Raw genomic sequence first — 7,877 nt, forward strand, 5'->3', positions numbered from 1 at the left:
AGCCAGACTTTTGGGGGAAATCATTAACTGGTTTAAGGGGACTTTGTAGCATTTTCAATCACGCTGTCCATGTTGTGTTTTGCATGAAACCACGTTCCTTTCTAAAGTCGACTCGGCATTAAAATAGAAACTGTTGTAAGGGGTTGGTGGTAGGTTTTTTTTTTTTTTTGCTTTGGGATTTTTAAAATATATACATATATATATAAATATCTGGGTACCTGAAGGTTTGTTTGCACATTCCATAACAGAAGCAGGAAGAGTTAAAGCAATTTTTCCCTTCCTTGCTTTTCAAGGTCTCAGGTGACCGAGTGATAGACAGTGCTGTGCGATGGGTAGGCTGGATTCAAAGTCTCCACTCCAGCCGCGAAGCACACTGGGTGCCCATGGCCTCAGTCAGTATCTCTCAGCCTAGCCTACCTCATAAGATTGTTGTGTGTTGGGGAAAGAAAGAAACACAAAGTAGTGCAGAGGCTATATAAAAGAATCGGGTGGTAAGAGGAGTGAGGGCAAAGCTCTTTGGGTGGGGGGGTCTGGTTTGGGGACAGGAATATCTCCTGGTTACTTGAACCCCCATCCAAAAGATCGTGGGGGACGGAAAACCTGGAGCCTCGAGCTTTTTCCCATCTTCCTTTTGGCTCTTATGGAATGCATGCACCCAGCCTGATTGGTAAACCCTTTTTCTTCCAACAGTAACTGAATCCTAAATGAAAAGAAACAAATACCATATTTTTCGGACTATACGATGCACCTTAGTTTTTGGGGAGGAAAATAAGGAAAAAAAGCTGGTTGAAGGGTGTGGATGGCCTCCATGAATACCTTCAATCTGTTGTTCCGAGAGGTGTTCCAACAGGTTCGTTGGTTGTGAGCTCTGCGCCTTGCTGTTTCAACCTGTGAAAGCTCCATTTCAGAGGCATTTTTCCAGCCTGAGAAATCTTCATTTCCAAGGCATTTTTCAGCCTGTGAAACCTCCATTTCAGAGGCATTTTTCCAGCCTAAAAAATCTTCATTTCAGAGGCATTTTTCAGCCTGTGAAACCTCCATTACAGAGGCATTTTTCAGCCTGTGAAACCTCCATTTCCAAGGCATTTTTCAGTATGTGAGACCTCCATTTCAGAGGCATTTTTCAGTCTGAGAGACCTCTATTGCAGGGGGGGTTTTCCAGCCTGAGAAACCTCCATTTCCAAGGCATTTTTCAGTATGTGAGATCTCCATTACAGAGGCTTTTTTCAGCATGACCTCTATTTCAGGGGTTTTTTTCCAACCTGAGAAACCTCCATTTCCAAGGCATTTTCCAGCCTGTGAAACCTCCATTTCCAAGGCATTTTCCAGCCTGTGAAACCTCCATTTCCAAGGCATTTTTCCAGCCTGAGAAACCTCCATTTCCAAGGCATTTTTCAGCCTGCGAGACCTCTATTTCAGAGGCCTTTTTCCTCCACTGTAGCCTCGCCCAGCCTCTCAAACTGAGATTTCACAGGCTGGAAAAATGCCTCTGCGATTGAGGTTTTCAGCCTCCGTAACCTCCATTTGAGAGTCTGGGCAGGGTTACGTTCAGTGTATAAGACTCAACCAAATTTTCACCCTCTTTTAGTGGGGGAAAAATGTGCGTCTTATATTCCGAAAAATATGGTAATTCAAATTAAAATCAGGTTGATTCTCTCCTTGTTTAGTTTCCACCCATTGCTTCTTTGCTCCAAATCCCATTTCTTCCCCCTCAGTGTTGTCCAACCTTGGTAACTTTTAAGACCGTGAACTTCAACTCCCAGAATTCCCGAGGCAAGCAATTTTAAGATCCGTGGACATCAACTGTCAGGATTCCCCCGCCAGCCATGTTGGGAGTTGAAGTCCACAAGTCTTAAAGTTGCCAAGGTTGGAGACCCCTGCCTTAAATGGACCTTCTGAACTCACACCACTGGAATACAGGAGAAAGGCAAACTCCCCCTAATTTTTTGACCAAAAGCAACGCAACATAGATGATCAAAGCTACTGCCATATTTTCAAACTTAATCATAGTGCTAGGAGGCAGGATTCTCTCTTCCTTTCTCTCCCTCCCTCCCTCTTTTTTCTTTTGGGTTTCCTTCAAAGATACTCCTTTACCCAAGAAATTTTTTTTAAAAATCAAATGGGGTGTTTTTAAAGTAGACTTTGTGACTTTTGGGGGGTGAATTTGGAAAGCTTTTTGAAAGCCGTGTATAGATTTTATTGTGATTGTTCTTTAGAAAAGTGATGGCGAACCTTTTTCCCCAGGGTGCCGAAAGAGTGCGCGCGTGTGTGTTATCATACATTGTGTGAGTGCCCATACTCATAATTCAATGCCTGGGGAAGGAGAAACAGCTTCCCCCACCCGCTGGAGGCTCTCTGAGGGAGGCCGGAAACGGCCTGTTTCCCAACTTCTGATGGGCCCAGTCGGCTCATGTTTCGACCTCCCAAATCCCCCTGGAGGCTCTCTGGAAGCCAAAAACGCCTTCCCAAAGCCTCTGTGCAAGCCAAAAATCAGCTGGTTGGCCCACACATTGCACGTTGGAGCTGAGCTAGGGAAACGGCTCGTGTGCCAGTAGATATGACTCCGCGTGCCCCCTGTGGCAACCCGTGCCATAGGTTCACCATCACTGTTTTAGAAGGACAGGTTCATGAAGGTGGCTTCATGGGACTTCTCGAAACCCATGTTCCGCAGGCGTAGGAAGAAGTGTAAATATTTCTAAGTGATTCCGTGTTTCTAGGTAATTGACATTCTGCCATTTCCTGGAAAAACAGCTTGACCAATCACTGCCCTATACTTTCCACTCGGCGTGTGGGCAGCCAGGTTTTGCCCATTGTCCAAGGGGGTGCCCTGTAGAAGTTACCACTGTTATACCTTGTGATGCAATGACGATCTCACACTTTTGATGCAGTATTTATTGGTGAGATGTTTTGAGTTGTGAATGGAATACGTGGTGTTGATTAACTTATGAATGGCTGCACTATAATAAATTGTATTTTACATACCGAGGATCGTTGGCTCTGGATTGTCTTCTCTGGATTTCGAATTAGACCGTGTTTGCTTCATTATGTCACGCCGTGTGTACCGGTACTTGGTTTCAATTAGTGATACCTCCACCTAAGAACGCCTCTACTTATGAACTTTTGTAGATAAAAACTGGGAGTTCAAGATTTTTTTGCCTCTTCACAAGAACCATTTTCCACTTACAAACCCAAGCTTCCAAAACTGTAACAGGCAGGGAGAAGCCTCTATGGGGCCACTCTAGGAATCTCCTGGGAGGAAACACAACCGGAAAATGTGGAGAGAAGCCTTGGGGGGGGCCTCTCTAGGAATCTCCTGGGAGGAAACAGGACCTCCACCCTCCCTGTGGTTTCCTCAATCGCACGCATTAGTTGCTTTTACATTGATTCCTATGGAAAAAATGGCTTCTTCTTACAAACTTTTCTACTTAAGAACCTGGTCATGGAACGAATTAAGTTTGTAAGTAGAGGTACCAGCAGTTTCCCGCCGCTGCTTCTACCGTTTTGCCTGATCCTGAGTAAACTGGTAGCAACCCACCACTGACATACCTAACCTAGATTGTGTTCGAACTCATGAAGGACAACCCGGTGTTTGGAAATAAGGTCCAGCTGGCTAGCTACACTTGGAAATGTTATGTCCGGTGAATTGGAGACTGGTTCTTTAAAAAAATCAGCTGCCCAGCGCACACATGCACGTTGGAGCCGAGCTAGGGCAACAGCCCGCATACCACCTGTGGCACCCATGTCATAGGTTCGCCATCACTGGTATAGAATCTTCTGCTTGAGCATGGGGTTTAACTAGTGGACCTCTAAGGTCCCTTGCAGCTCTGTGTCTGATTGTTCTACTGATTTTACCATTTGGAGACTAAGCTCCACATCAAGATCCTTTAGAACAGGGGTCTCAAACAGGGACCGCTGGAGATAGAGGCTGGGCTGCATCAGGTTTTCCACAAGAAAAGTTCTTATGAAAACATTCCAATGTTATCAAATGTCTTTATTTTTTCATCTTATTTTGTGTTAAAAAATAAAAATAAATTAACAAATTCATAAGAAATAAATAAATAAATCAGTAATAAATAAAATGAAAATGATAATAAAATGATGATGATGATAATAATAATAATAATGAAAATGAGCAAGCAAAACTACTGTGGGACTTCCGACTTCAGACTGACCGAATTCTGAAGCATAACACACCAGACCAGACATTGTGATCGTGGAGAAAAAGAAAGTATGGATCATCGACATCGCAATCCCAGGAGACCGCAGAATTGAGGAGAAGCAGCTAGAGAAATTAGTGAAATACGAAGATCTAAAAATGGAGCTGCAACGACTCTGGCATAAGCCAGTGAAAGTGGTCCCAGTGGTACTTGGCACGCTGGGCGCAGTGCCAAAGGATCTCAGCGGACATTTGAAAACCATCAGAATTGACAAAATCTCCATCTGTCAATTGCAAAAGGCCGCTTTACTGGGATCGGCAAACATATTTCGCCGCTACATCATGCAATCCTAGGTGCTTGGGAAGTGCCCGACTGGTGATGAAATACGAAATCCAGCATAGTGATCTCGTTTGCTGTGTTGTACTGACATAATAATAATAATAATAATAATAATAATAATAATAATAATAATACAGCAGATACAGAAGACTGGAGAAACCACATCCAGCTATGCAAACAACACTGAATCAAACTCGGGCCGCACTAACATTAAACTTTTATATTGAGGTGGGGGCCGCAAACTATTGCCCCAAGGGCTGTAGTTGGCCCGCGGGCCGCGAGTTTGAGACCCCTGCTTTAGAAGAAAGAGGAGATAGATGATCCTCTCTCTCTTTTTTTAAAAAGGATTCTTCATTCCCCTGTGGGTGACTTAGAACATTTTTGAGACTCACCCAAGCATCGCTATGCCAGCTTAGAGGAGGTTTTATCACTCCAGCAATGGCTGGGAGATGTTAGGAAAGTGCTATAAATCACCCGTAGAGAACTGGCCTTCTTCGGAGCAAGGAATACTGGAGAATCAATATAGGAGCAGATGGTCACTCAGCAGAAAATTTTCTCCAGGCTTGAGGAGTAAATGCACTCCGCCCAATGGGATATCTTCCTAAGACACAGCAAGCTTGACAAAGGCGATTTTGGAATAAACATTAGAGGATGAAGGTAGAAAATGTCAGGGTTTTGTTTGCTTTTTAACTTAGTTTTGGAAATCTGGGGCTGCAAAGCAGATCTCTTCCATAGCTTAATTTTTGCACCTTTGATTATACCTGCAACCAAAATGTGAATTTAGAATAGAATTTTTATTGGCCAAGTGTGATTGGACACACAAGGAATTTGTCTTGGTGCATATGCTCTCAGCGTACATAAAATAAAATAAGAAGTCAAGAATCATGTGGTACGACCCTTAATGATTGTCATAGGGGTGAAATAAGAAGCAATAAAAATCTTAGGATATACACAACAAGTTACAGTCATACAGTCAACATGGGAGGAAATGGGTGATAGGAATGATGAGAAAAACTAGTAGAATAGAAGTGCAGATTTAGTAGAAAGTCTGACAGTGTTGAGGGAATTATTTGTTTAGTAGAGTGATGGCGTTCGGGAAAAAACTGTTCTTGTGTCTAGTTGTCTTGGTGTGCAGTGCTCTGTAGCGATGTTTTGAGGGTAGGAGTTGAAACAATTTGTGTCCAGGATGTGAGGGGTCAGTAAATATTTTACCCCCCCCTCTTTTTGACTCATGCAGTATACAGGTCCTCAATGGAAGGCGGATTGGCAGCAATTGTTTTTTCTGCAATTCTGATTATCCTCTGAAGTCTATGTCGGTCCTGTTGGGTTGCAGCACCAAACCAGACAGTTATAGAGGTGCAGATGACAGACTCAATGATTCCTCTGTAGAACTGTATCAGCAGCTCCTTGGGCAGTTTGAGCTTCCTGAGCTGGCGCAGAAAGAACATTCTTTGTTGTGCTTTTTTGATGATGTTTTTGATGTTAGGTGACCATTTTAGGTCTTGAGATATGAGAAACTGTTTGAGAGCATTTCACCGAGGCAGCCTTTGTCGGCGCCATCTTGGATATTTAATTTAAGGAGGAGATCACACCCAGGTTATGGACCGGCTAGTCCAAATGTCATCTTTGCAGCTCCAAATCCCTGGACAGAAGGTTGGGTGCAAAAATAAATAAATAAACACGTCTGAAGGGTATGAATAACTGAAAAACAAAGGAGAGAAACCGAGCAATTTGTCATATCTTTGCATCCCAGCATCTGGTGCCTTCGAGCAATATGAAAGTTAAGCCCTTTTTATTATAAATCATCATTTATTGTAAATTATAAATGGCATTTGAAACCAGCTTTTCCAATTCTCTCCCCCGTCCCCCCATCCCTTTTCTGCAACCCAGCAATTTATTTCAATACTGAAATGCAAGAAACAGCTTCGGCTTTTATTAAAGATGTTGACATCGCTGATGAAAACTTGCAAAGAGGGTGGAGGGAGGATCCATCTATGGAGAGCTACGATCGAAGAAAATTGGGGTGGGGGGAAGCAGTAGCCATCCTGAAAACACTGACTTTGGAGAAAGATGCCGGAAAGGGGTTTAAAAAAAAAAGGGGGGGTTAGCTTTCCAAATCTTTTCATTTCTTTCAAAGGCTTCCAAACCATCCCCGGAAATATAAAACCTTCCAAAACATTGTAATTTTTTTTTTAATGCAAATGACAAAATTGTTGCATGAAAAAAAAGCCATTCACATATCATAAACTGGAAGATCGTACCAAATTGCTAGCCTTTTTTCTTTCCAAATAGATGACTTGATGTCCAATGAAATTAAGATTTCTAAAGAAGAAAACCTTGGAAATATTATGCATAGAGTTTACATTTCAATGCAGTTGTTTGGATGACAAAATAACCAGCACTTTAACACCTTCAATAACAAGATAGTATCATGGGAGATCCTTAATATCTACATTTATCTGTCCTGGATTTATTCTGAACTGAACTGCAGTTTAATATTTCTGATATATCAGTAGGTTCGCCTTATAAAATGCCATCATAACAGAGAATTTGGGTGCTGTAATCCTAAAACACACTGGATGGAAGAAAAAAAAAAAACCCTGAATAATTCAAGGAAGCCTCAAGCTGTGTTTTAAAAAATGGTTATGTGGTTAACTTTGACTTTGGGGGCAGTTCTGGCTAATTTTAAACTTCCTTCACCATACATCAAATAAATTCAGCTCCCCAGGTTAATATCTGTGTAGCTAAACAATTAAATATTACGGCTATAGATTATCCGTTAAGTTAACCTCACCTAGGACCAGAGCTACAAATATTCTCCTTTATGGTTAAAATTAACCTAATGTATGTTACAAATCTAGGCTTGCTAAGTAACTGGGTTTACTAGGTTGTGGATGACAAATTAAGATTGTTTTTGGTGTGTATTTAGAACCAACCAGCTATATTTGGTTTATTCCTGGGCCTAGAAAGTTTAGAACTAAGACGCCTTAAACAAGATCTAAGTATTGCCCACAAGATCATATGCTGCAACGTCCTTGCCTGTCGGCGACTACTTCAGCTTCAACCACAACACAAGAGCACACAACAGATTTAAACTTAATATTAACCGCTCCAAACTTGACTGTAAAAAATATGACTTCAGTAACCGAGTTGTCGAAGCGTGGAACTCATTACCGGACTCCATAGTGTCATCCCCAAACTCCCAACACTTTACCCTTAGATTATCTACGGTTGACCTATCCAGATTCCTAAGAGGTCAGTAAGGGGCGAGTACAAGTGCACTAGAGTGCCTTCTGTCCCCTGTCCTATTTCTCTCCTATATCTCCTATACCTTTCTTCTATTCCTATATCTCTTCTTCTATTCTTTCATTGATATGTTCT

The sequence above is a fragment of the Erythrolamprus reginae genome, chromosome 10 (genome assembly GCF_031021105.1).
Source record: "Erythrolamprus reginae isolate rEryReg1 chromosome 10, rEryReg1.hap1, whole genome shotgun sequence".
NCBI classification, from domain to species: domain Eukaryota; kingdom Metazoa; phylum Chordata; class Lepidosauria; order Squamata; family Dipsadidae; genus Erythrolamprus; species Erythrolamprus reginae.